The sequence below is a fragment of the Hemicordylus capensis genome, chromosome 2, assembly GCF_027244095.1.
Source record: "Hemicordylus capensis ecotype Gifberg chromosome 2, rHemCap1.1.pri, whole genome shotgun sequence".
Lineage (NCBI taxonomy): Eukaryota > Metazoa > Chordata > Lepidosauria > Squamata > Cordylidae > Hemicordylus > Hemicordylus capensis.
In genome coordinates, this window is record NC_069658.1 from 201016581 (window position 1) to 201028879 (window position 12299).

The following is a 12299-nucleotide window of genomic DNA, read 5'->3' on the forward strand; positions in this document are numbered from 1 at the left end:
AAATTAATGGACCGTGTTAAAGCAAAAGCAACAATGGCCACATATGCACTGGTTTGAACTGGTTCGGCGCAGTCCGACTGCCTTGCTTCTAAAGGGGAATCCAGTAATGATTCCCCTTTACAGGCAAAGGGAGATTGCCTCTTTAAAAATGAGTTTAGGGGAGCAAGAGAGCATCTTACCAGCTCTCACTGTGGCAGCTGTGGTGGCAGCTCCCTGGCAGCAACAGAGGTGGTTCCATGGCAGCAGCCCCTCTCTGCTCTGCCAGCACTCCCTCCCCCACCGCAGGCCAATGAGTGGCCCCCTTCCAACCTCTGTGCATGCACAGAGATCAAAACCAGGATGCCCACTGGTTGCAATGTGGGTAGGAGCAAGAGGGGCTTCTGCTGCAGAGCTACCCCTACTACCGCCAGGGAGCTGCCACCACAGCCACCACCACGAAAGCTGGTAAGGTGCCCTCTCGCCTGCCCCCTAACCCATTTTTAGAGAGGCAGTCCCCCTTTGATTGTAAAGGGGAATCCTTACTGGATTCCCCTTTAAAAATGGGGCAATCAAGCCAGTCAAACTGGGTTGAAGTGGTTTAATCCAAACCAGGCCCAGTTTGGTTCAAATTCGGACTGACACCCTCTTTTGGGGGGCCAGTCTGATTCAAGCTTGAACTGGTCAAACGGAGCCAGTTCAAATCGAACCAACTTTGATTTGAACCGGTTCCACACACCCCTGTTTCTCACTATACTCACATTTACCTACTCAAAGAGAAAAATGAGGTGTTGGTAAAACCTAAAGAATATTTGCCTAGAGAAAGCAACACATGTGGAAGAAAATCTAAGACTTTGCACAGTGGTAATAGTGGGGAATATACTGGAAAAGATACTGAGCAATACTTAAAAAAACAAGGAACATGAGAGAACAATACTTTATACTGCAGAGCAAAATGAAGTGGCAGAGACAGAACTTTGATTTAAATGTCTAGAAGTATGCTTCTTGACTCAGGTCTGGAAACACATACTGGAGAGAACCTGTAATGACTACAACTAAAGGAGTAGCGTCCTTTGAACTGTTGAATGGGACAAAACCTAAGTTAAGACATATTAGAGTATTTGGATGCAAAGCATATGTATATATTCCTAAAGAACTAAGAAGAAAATTAGATTGTAGAAGTGAAGGAGGAATATTCATAGGTTATGCACTGAATAGCGAAAGCTACAGAATACTTGATCCTTTCACAGAGAGTGTTAAACAGCAGAGTTTTGCATATTTTGATGAGAGGCAAAAGTCAAATGCCAATGTGATGTCTGACTGTGACCTGGATTTTTAAGTCCAGGTGGAAAGTGGAAAGGCTAAACAGCAACCACAGCAACAAAATGAACAAGTAATCGAAGACTATGATATAATAGAGAGACTCAGTCAAAAAGGGGAGACTGAGACAGAACCAGAGAGTACCAATCAAGAAGGGGAGATTGAAAGAGAACAAGAAGTAAGACTCTGAGGCAGAGTTAATAAAGGGATTCCATTCACAAGACTGTCACAGGCAGCCAGAGAGGAGAAAATGCCAGAACCTACAGATTGGCACAAAAATGAAAGCATGCCAGTTTCAGAGACAGAGAAATGGCTGCAATCAGGAAAAGAAATGATTGCATTACACCATATAATAAAACATGGGACTCAGAATTCAAGAATGAGACAATGAGAAGGAGAATGTTGGGATTCTGCCATGGACCTAGGCCACATTCACATGTAAAGCGGTACGGCGTCTTCCCAGCCTCCAGAGTTCCATGCAGCGCAGATCATCTGGGATAGCAGTTGTGCTACCAGCAACATTTAAGTGATTGTCTGGGGGCCGAGGTGAGTTGGAGCCGCCTCTTTTCAGTCTAATGGGTCTAGTCAGTTCAGTGTCTGGGAGAGTAGCAGGTATTGCCTCCTCCTGTGTCCCAGACTGAAGCCAATTTACTTTGTCCCATGGAACAAAAAGGATGTCTGTAACCGGTAGACCAGCTGATGAAGACATGGGCTGTAGTCTGAAGGCATATGAAACAGCATGTTTGCTGAAGCTAAGCAGATCTGGGTCAGGTCAGTCTCTGGATGGAAGACTACCTGAGAATCATATGTATATAAGCTGACATACCATGCAGCACACCACCATTCAAAGAAGGACACACATGCAGAGCTTGTCAGCCACTGCCTTGAATTCTGTGGTGGAAAAGATGGGGCAGGAATGGAGAAATGAGAAATAGAATTGTTTTCTTCTGTTTGAAGCATGGAGAATACAATGGAAAAGCAGGACTAAACTCGCTGCCTTTGTTTCTGTAGGTTTTTGGCTGCCCTGAACATACGTAGATATATTTCACAAGACAAACACTCAACTCAGCAGCTCCCATTTTAGTACCCATCCCTTATGGTAATTGTTCCCTATCTATGTAGCCTGCAAGAGAATAGAAACATACGGATTTGTAATCTATGCATGTTCAAAGATCTCTGTGCTTGGAAACAACTTTATGTCTCTGGCAATCTGATTGGCCAGCGGGGAATTAAAGCCCTGCATTTCAATAGATACTTAATCTAATTTCCATAGATAAATGCACTGGAATCTTTGTGTGTCTGTGCATATAAGAACTAATTTTCTTCTTTCTTTCTTTCTTTCTTTCTTTCTTTCTTTCTTTCTTTCTTTCTTTCTTTCTTTCTTTCTAGCTGTTTCTTCAGCAGAGGAAGGGGACTCTGTTATGGATAAACAGATTGTATCAGGGCCGGAAATTTAGGCTGTGAAGGTTGGTGCTATGTAAGATAAATGATCACACATAGACTATTTCCAGAATTCTCCACATGATGTCTGTAACACAGACCAGCTGGAAGGCTTTGACAAAATGTGCTTTGCGGCGGAATTTGACGGAGATGAAAGAAGTGGCTTGATTAATGGCGGTGCGGGGGGGGGGCACAGGCTGCTCTAGTCACAGGGTGCAATATGGTGGAAGGCGTGGAGCCACAGGTTGTGAAAAGAGAACTAATCACGAACATCTACAGCAGAGGGAGTGGACAATTCTAGAATCACAGAATATGTAGGTAGGGAGGAGTGGAAGTGCTTGGTTTCATTCCCCCAAATTTTGGTGGAGACAGAGGTGAACCCACCCCACTTTCCCACTTTGTGCATGAAGAGTTATGTCTGGCCTAGAGATGTCCCACAATTCATGAGACTCTACCTCATTTGCTATTTCTGGCAAAGATCCCAGAACATGCTGGAATATGACAGGTCCTATGTCCATCCCAGAGATGATTCCGCCCCAGCTTCCCACCAAGAAACTCACTGCATTCCTTTTGCCTTCACTCTTGGAATCTGGTGTGCAGGTTACTGTCAGGAAGAGCAATGTGCAAGGCATTCTGGGGGAAGATCGGGTGTCAGGATACTTGATACTAAGGTGTGTGCAGGAGCAGAGTGGACCTTGGGCTAGTCATGAGCAACTTAACTGAGGATCAACACATGTACAAAATACACTTCTAAGAGGCATGATATGCACTTCTAAGAGGTATGATAATCCCTCTTCTTTAAAAAGTAAAATAGAACTAGCTGGGCTGGGCGCAGAACATCTGCACCTCAGGCCGGCCCACCCACCACCACTGTTCCCTACCACCACCATGTTGACATGCACGGCTTTCTAGCACCGCCCACTTCCCCCACCCCACCCTGCGCTTTCTGGCTTGTGGGCTGACCTCCTCCCAACCCCTCCTCCCGGCGGGTGGCCAGACCAGGCCGGCCTGCCGCCACCGCCATTGTCTCCCATCCCTGTCGCGATACCCCAGGCAGCTGCTCTCGCAAGAGCTGCCACACATGGGATTAGCGATGGGTACGTTTAGGAGAATTAAATATATAGAAGATAAACCCAACCCAGAAAGTCCGATCCTGATCCAGAATGCAGAGAGCAGAAGTTCAGTTCTTTCCCTGCATGCTGGTTTCTTGCTGAAAATCATCCTTGAAGCTGCTTTTTGCGCCACTGCCCCCACCCCACCCCACCCCCCGGCTATTTTCAGCAACTAGTTCCATCAAGGGGGAGTGATTTTTAACAGGAAAACAGTGCAGTGGGGAAATTTATCTTGCCCTCCCTGCATGCCATGATTCTGATCAGGCTCAGACACCCCATGACTGGTTGGAATCATGCATCTTAAAAATGAGTGTGCACCCACATCTACTTTGACCCTGAGTCGAGGTGTGCTTGAAAGGACAGTGACTGGGGGGCGGGGGTGGGGTCAATCAGGCCATTTTGTACCCTGTTCTCCATGAAGAATGCAAGATTGTGACTTTTGTTAATCCCCAAGAACTGGCAGAGTTCTGGCCCTACCATTGGCCATAGTGAAGCAGATTACTCAGGCAGCAGAAAGGTAGCCTCATGACCCCTGCTAACTTGGCAAAGAGGCAGCTTTTAAAAGTGGTGATTCTCTTTATTTAGCAGGGGGAGAGTAACTGGCCCTCTCCACCCCCAGCACAGTACCTCCACCAGTGACTGTTGCTGGTGTCTGTCTTATGTTTCTTTTTAGATTGTGAGCCCTTTGGGGACAGGGATCCATCTTATTTAATTATTTCTCTGTGTAGACCGCCCTGAGCTATTTTTGAAAGGGTGGTCTAGAAATTGAATTAATGATGATGATGATGATGATGATGATGATGATGTCAGATATTGAATGTACTGTTATATTTTCTACCACTGGGGGCACTACTTGTATTTTTTGCTTCAAGTGCCAAAGGCTGCTTTTGCACAAAATGGCAAACCATGGGTCCAATGGACCTGCGGTTTGCTCCCATTTCCCCTGCCGTGCTCCCAGACAATACCTATCTGGGAGCTGGAAAGAGGGGAGGAACAGGCTGTCCAGGCTTCCTAATGAAGGACAGCTGTGGCAGCCAATCAGAGAAGGAGAGAGGGAAGAGCTTCCTATCCTCAGCTCTGGTTTCAAACAGCGGCAGCCTTTGGATAACACAATGCCACATTCTGACCAGAGGTTTTGGTGGCAAAACTAGCGTGCAACCTAGGGTTCAAAATTTTCAGGTTTGGGGTCTAAAACCTTGAGTTGCTTTTTTTGTGGAACTGCAAGTTCCCGCATTCAGATGACTACAAACCTGAACTTCTGGCATGGTCATCTCCATTTTTGGTGTGATGTTTGAAGGCAGCCAAAATGTTTTGGGCATCCTTGCTTGCTTTTTCATGTCTCTTAAACACTGGAATTTCTCCCCTATGGTGTCCCTTTCTGAATATGAAATCTAGGGTTTTGTTACTGTCACTGTGCCTACATGAATCCCTTTGTTCCTGTTAAATGATATCGTGAAATCTGTCTTAGTGAAATACAGTCATAGATGGCTTGATTGCATCTGGGGAAGATTGAGTTACTCTACATTTTATTATCCTATATAATAAAGCCCTTGCGTGTGCGCCCGTGTCTCTGGTGTCTGTGTCTGTGTCTCCCTTGGCCGTTCTGGGCATGCGCGGAGTGCGTGCGCAGAACACGCTGAGGGAGACACGGACGCCGGCGCCGGACGCCATGTTGGCCGGGAGGAGGAGAAGCGGCGGGCCGAGGAGAAGCAGCTGCAGCCGAAGTCGGGCGGGGAGAGGAGGTGGTGGGGGAAGCTGGCTGAGGTGCGGCCGAGGCAGTGGCCGAGGCCAGAGGACACGGTACGTCCGAGCGGCCGCGGTGGGGAGACTGGGCCTGCTGGCCGCCGTGGCCGTGGTGGGGGAACTGAGCCCGCTGGCGGTTGCCGGCGGGGAGACTGGGCCCGCTGGCGGCGGTGGCCGCGGCGGGGCGACTGGGGCCGATGGCGGCCGTGGCTAGAGGACTGGGCCCGGCCCGCTGGCGGCGGCCACACTCGGCCCCGCCAGAGATGGAGGAGGCCGGCGACAAAGGGCCCAGCCCGGCCGCGGAGGCCGGCGGCGGGAGCTCGACCATACACCGCCGGACTCCTGAACGCTCCTGTTCAGTCCTGCCCGCCTATGGGTTGCATGGTTAGCAGACCCGCTGGCGTCCGAGGAACACGCCTGCTTACCTGCCCGCAGAGGCGTCCCAGCTCCAGGCCGCGCATCTCTGCCGCTGGGGTAGGCAGAGGCGGCTGAGGAGGAAGGTGTTCCCACAAACACTCTCCCCTCTGGAAACCGAAGACGAAAGGAGTGTTCCATTGTGTACACGCGTGCGCCTCCTAGAGCCAGCCTAAGGACAGTACCAGCCAAATCAAGAGGGAGTTAGACGACTATCAAAGCGGTTGGTCATTACTCAGGCTCACGGGGCGATTTCACATGTGACATTTTAAAGAACTGCCGCAAGAGGGAGTGGGGCAGGGGGAGGGGAAAGGGCGAGAGGGGGAGGGGGAAGGGTGAAAAGGGGATGGGGAAGGGCAAGATGGAGTGGGGGAGGGGGAAGGGAAGGGCAAGAGGGAGTGGGGAGGGCAGGAGGGACTGGGGCAGGAGGCAGACAGGGAGGGGATGGTGAGAGAGAGGGGTGGGAGGGGGAGGGAGGGCAAGAGAGTGGGGTGGGAGGGAGGGGAAGAGAGGCAAGAGTGTGGCAGAAGGGAGGGAGGGAGAGGGGCAGGAGAGAGAAGGGGCAAGAGGGAGTGGGGCAGGGGGATGGGCAAGAGGGAGTGGGGCAGGGGGAGGGGGAGGGGCAAGAGGGAGTGGGGCAGGGGGGAGGGGCAAGAGGGAGTGGGGCAGGGGGGAGGGGCAAGAGGGAGTGGGGCAGGAGGGAGGGGGAAGGGTGAGAGGGGGAGGGGGAAGGGAAAGAGGGAGTGGGGCAGGGGGAAGGGAAGGGCAAGAGGGAGTGGGGCGGTGGGAGGGCAGGAGGGACTGGGGCAGGAGGCTGACAGGGAGAGGAGGGTGAGAGAGGGGGGTGGGAGGGGGAGGGAGGGCAAGAGAGTGGGGTGGGAGGGAGGGGAAGAGAGGCAAGAGTGTGGGGCAGAAGGGAGGCAGGAAGAGTGGGGCAGCACTCTCGGAAAAACCCCCGCAGCTCACTCGCTCGCTCTCCCCCCGCAGCTCGCTTGCTCGCTCACCCCCACAGCTCACTCGCTTACCCCCCGCAGCTCGCTAGCTCGCTCTCCCCCCCGCAGCTCGCTCGCTCGTTCTCCCCCATGCACAGCTCTCCCCATTGGGCCGGCCAGGGCCAGGCCATCCCACCACCACCTCCCACCTTCTCCTCCCGGCTGGTAGGGCTTTGCCTGCCATCTGCCCACCTCCTCACCACCGCCATAATTTCTCCCCACCACTGCCTCCTCTTCCTGGCCTGCGGGGCTTCGCCCGCCATTCACCCACCTCTTTTGGCCGGAGGGGCTTTGCCTGCCAGCCCTCTACCTCTGCATCCTGACCGCAGCCATTCTTTCTCTCCACTTCAGTGCTGCAACTCTTGCACGCTCTAGAGCATCTGCTTGTTAGTACTTGATTGCTCCCCTCACCTCAGAGATCTCTCCACCCTCACCTGAGCTGCACTTCTGCTCCTCCTCCTCCATCCCGTTGCCTCCATCCACCTCACCCTTCTTGGTCGTAACTGCAGCATTGCTGCCGCCTATTGGCCAAGCTGCAGCCCCCTATCCCCAGAGACCTCCCCACCCTCACCTGAACCCCGCTCCTGCTCCTCCCTCCAGGAGCAGCAGCAGTGGTTGACCGGGCCGCTCCTCGCTGCTGCCACCACCATGGCCGCTCGTTCCCCTCAGGCCGCTGACAGGCCCAGGCCCATCCCTTGCCTGCCTGCCTCCCTCTGACAATGGCCTCGGTAGCCCCAAACAGCAGCAGTGGTTGCCTGGGCCCTTCCTTGCTGCCAGTGCTGCCATGGCCACTCATTCCCCTGTCAGGCTGCTACAGGCTCAGGCCCGTCCCTTGTCCTTCCTTCTGTCTCTCTTCCCCCTCCCTTCTTTCTCTCTCTCTCTCTCTTCCACTCGCTCTTCCCCACTCTTTCTCTCCCCTCCCTTCATGTTTTTTCTCCCTCCCTCCCTGAGTTAACAGATTTTGTTCATTTACACAACGGCATCCTCCTTCTCCGGAAGGGGCTCTTTCCTCCCTCAGGACCTGTCTTTTTGCAGACCCCTGCCTGCTATCCTTCTATATCCAGAACATCTTCTGACCAGTAACAGCTGCATTCCAACTGACCTTAACCATCACAGGCCCCTCCTCCTTATCTGCATAGGGAATCCCCACTGCCCAATCACCATGGTGCTTCTGCTCTCACAGGCTCCTTCTCCCTATCTGCATATGGAATCCCCACTGCCCAGTCAGGTGCTTCTGCTTGCAAACTCAGCCAATCGCCTCCTTCCTACCACGTCGCCACGCATGGCCCATCTTGGAGAAATAATAATATAGAAACTTTAATACAATTTAAAACCACAGTCCAGTTTAAAAGCTTGCGGGGTGGGGGGGAAGAGTCTTTAGAGACTTTTAAAAAGTTTTCAGGGATGGGGAGGCTCTTATTTCAGCAGGGAGCACATTCCAGAGTCTCAGGGTGGCAACAGAGAAGGACCATCCCTGTGTAGACACCAAACGAGCTGGCAGCAACTGCAGACAAACTTCTCCAGATGATCTCAATGGGCAGTGGGGCTCATAGTGAAGAAGATGTTCTCTTAAATACCCAGGGCCTAAGCTGTTTAGGGATTTATAGGTTATGACCAGTACCTTGTGTTGTCTCTGGAAACTTATTGACAGCTAGTGTAGCTCTTTTAGTATAGGAGTAATATGGTCTCTCCGAGATGACCCAGAAACCAACCTGGCTGCTGCATTCTGTACCAATTGTAGTTTCCGGACTATGTGCAAAGGTAACAACACATACAGTGCATTGCAATAGTCAAGTCTGGAGGTGAACAGCATATGTACTACTGTTCTGAAGTCATTTATCTCAAGAAATTGATGCAGCGGGCATATCGGCCAAAGCTGATAGAAAACATCTCTGGCCACCACCTCTACCTGGAACACCAGGGAGAGGTTTGGATCCAGAAGCATTCCCAGACTCCGTACCTGTTCCTTCTGGGGAAATGTGACCCCATCCAGAACAGGCAGATCAAAATCATCTCCCAAGTTCTGACCCCGCACTTGAAATACTTCTGTCTTATCTGAATTCAGATATTCAGAATTCAGAATTCTGAATATTCAGAATTCAGAATTCAGTATCAGTCTGTTTTCCCTTATCCAGCCCATTACCACCTCCAGGCAAGCATTTAGGGAGGTTATGCTAGGGATATGCATGAATCAATTTTTTTGTTTCGATTTGTACCCGAATCGAATCATCCTTGATTTGTTTTTGGTCTGAATCTGCCCCCCTTATCCCAGATTCGATTTGTACCCAAAGTTTCTGAATCTGACTACAAATCGATTTGGGGCAAAAAAGGGGGTCCCAAGGGCAGAAGAATGGAGTGGGTGGTAGTGCCCAATGTTTTCCACTGGGCACTACCGCCCACCACAATGCACTCTGGGTCACCCTGGTGCCCCCCACGTGGAGCTATAAGACTGCTGAAATCCCCATTATTCCCTATAGGGAAAAGCTTAGAGACTTCAAAAATTCTTTTTAAAAAACACCACTGCTCAATTTCTTTGAAATTTGGGTGGTAGCTTCCACCCATTAGGCACTATCACCCAACCGACTTTGGTCAGAAAATGGAGATCTGAATCTCTGGAATTTTTGGGTCTGAATCTGGGGTGATTTGTTTTGAATTGAGGACAAGGGTGATATGTTTTGTCTACAAATCACCCGAATCAGCTAGATTCGGGTACAAATCATTTTGCACATCCTTAGGTTATGCCTTATCCTAATGATGTTGACATGGAGAGATAGATTTGGGTGTCATCAGGATACTGATAACACCCTGCACCAAATCTCCTCTGGGGTGTGCACGAACAAAAAATGGTGGTTTGGCTTGAATTCAAACCCAGTTCAACTGTGTGCTGCCAAACCAGTTTGGTCGAACCGACTTTTACTTGTACTTGTAAAGGGGAATCCAGTGAGGATTCCCCTTTACACATACAGGGGGGGATCCTCCCCCCCCCCGCGCACCCAGCTGCCCTTTCAGCACTGAACTGGTCCCCCCCAACTGGGCTTGGTTTGGTTCGATCATGGACCAACCCGCCCCCAGTTCAGTCTGCAATCAAACCTCCAAACCTACCCAGTTCGAGGCAAACCAGTTCGGCGCCGAACTGTTCATACACATGCCTAATCTCCTGATGATCTCTTCTAGTGTTTTCATGCAGTGTTAAAAAGCATGGAGACTATATGGAGCCCTGGGGGACACCATATGCAAGTTCATATTTTGAAGAGCAACAGTCTCCAAGGGACACTATCTGGGCAAAGCATATTATGACTGCTGATGCATTGAGCTGTTTTAAGTGGCAAACTGCTTAGGCAGGGAAGGTGTCAGGAGTCTTGCAGGCTACTTTTTATTTAGTAGAAACTAGTTATTAATTGAAGAGAGAACATCTGTAAGTGGCTTGTTAGTTATCATGGAGAACTAATTTTATTATTGTTGTTGGTTACACAGTCAGACAGGTGTTATTGACTGGTTTGTTTTATCCAGACATCGAGTCCTTCCCAAGGACCTGGGATGGCTGAATTTTATTATCAGTGTTGTTGCTGTTATAGGTATTGTCGCAGAATATAGGCTGTTCCCAGTAAAGCTGCTTTTTGTAATTGGCTGATAGTGATTTCTGTGGCCCCTATGGTGTTGAGGTGCTCTTCAAGGTCTTTTGGAACTGCACCCAGGGCGCCAATTACCACTGGGATTATTTGGGTCTTTTTCTGCCACTCAATTTCAATTTGTAGATCTTTGTATTTGGTGATTTTTTCCATTTCTTTTTCTTCTATTCTGCTATCCCCCTGGTATTGCTATGTCGATTATTTTGACTTGTTTTTCTTTCTTCTCAGCTACAGTTATATCTGGTGTATTGTGTGGCAGATGTTTGTCTGTTTGTAGTCGGAAGTCCCATAATATTTTTGCATCTTCATTTTCTTCAACTTTTTCAATGTTATGGTCCCACCAATTTTTGGCTACAGGTAGCTTGTATTTTTTGCAGATGTTCCAGTGTATCATCCCTGTTACTTTGTCATGCCTTTGTTTGTAGTCAGTCTGTGCGATCTTTTTACAACAGCTGATTAGGTGGTCCACTGTTTCATCTGCTTCTTTACAAAGGCAGCACTTGCTGTTTGTGGTGGATTTTTCTACTTTTGTTCTCATTGCATTTGTTCTTAGTTCCTGTTCTTGTGCAGCCAGTATTAAACCCTCAGTTTCTTTCTTCAAAGCCATTGCCAGGTCTTAAGCCATTGCCAGGTCTTGGTGATGTCTGATTTTCCACTTATATTGTGCAAATATTGACCATGCAGTGGATTCTTTTTCCATTTTTCTGCTCGGTTCTTGACTTGTTCTTTCTTGTAGGCCTGCTTTGTTTCATTGGTGTTGAATAGTTTCGCATTATTGACCATTTCCAGTGCATCTTCTTCACTGTCCTTGATATATTCTTTAAGGCCTCTTTTCTCCTCCTCTACTGTTTGATGGACTTGTAGCATTCCTCTTCTACCTGAGCTGCGAGGGAGGTATAGCCTATCGACATCACTGCGGGGGTGCAGAGCATGATTGATTGTCATGATTTTCCTGGTCTTACGATCCAGTGTCTCTAGCTCTGCCTGGGTCCAGTCTATTATTCCTGCAGTGTATCTGATAACAGGTATAGCCCAGGTGTTTATGGCTTGTATGGTGTTCCCGCTATTGAGTTTGGACTTGAGGATTATTATTATTATTATTATTATTATTATTAATAATAATAATAATAATAATAATAATAATAATTATCTCAAGAGTTAAACTAGAACCATATGATTGACCTCTGTAGGAATGAGATTTAACTTGAAAAGGTCACTGAGGAAGACCCAGTGTTACTGGCTTGTCCTAAGGATTGCTGGGAGGCATAGAAGGCACAGCTACCTCTGCTTCCCCCATAGCTCAGGTTGCTTTTCTCCCCTCCCACCCCACCCAAAGGCTGTGCTGCCTGCAGGCTGGCCATTCATCAGGTAGGCAGCACAGCTCTCAGGTGGGGTGGGAGAGAGTGGAGAATCTTTGGCACCCCCTTGCCTTGTTAGGACGGGGCCCTACTGGTTGAAGAAGAACAAAGGACACACAGTATAACAACTGATGTTTTGGCATTAGAATATATTTTGGATCTTATGAGAGTTCTTAAGACAATAAGCCTGCAATAGTTGTAGTGGTACTAATGAGTGAGGCAGAAAAGATGGTTGGATCATATACTACAATTTGAAATGTATTACCAGGTCTCTGTCATATTATAAGAGTACCAATGTATTTATGAAGATAGGTT

At 49.2% G+C, this 12299-nt stretch overlaps 1 long non-coding RNA gene across 1 annotated transcript; it reads right to left on the minus strand.

The window, feature by feature from the left end:
* Positions 1-266: 266 nt before the first annotated feature.
* Positions 267-8244, minus strand: LOC128344861 (uncharacterized). The gene is made up of 3 exons (XR_008316103.1): positions 7971-8244; positions 6017-6177; positions 267-2712 (listed from the first exon to the last, which is right to left on the minus strand). It is a non-coding gene; the product is annotated as an uncharacterized LOC128344861 (long non-coding RNA).
* Positions 8245-12299: the final 4055 nt, after the last annotated feature.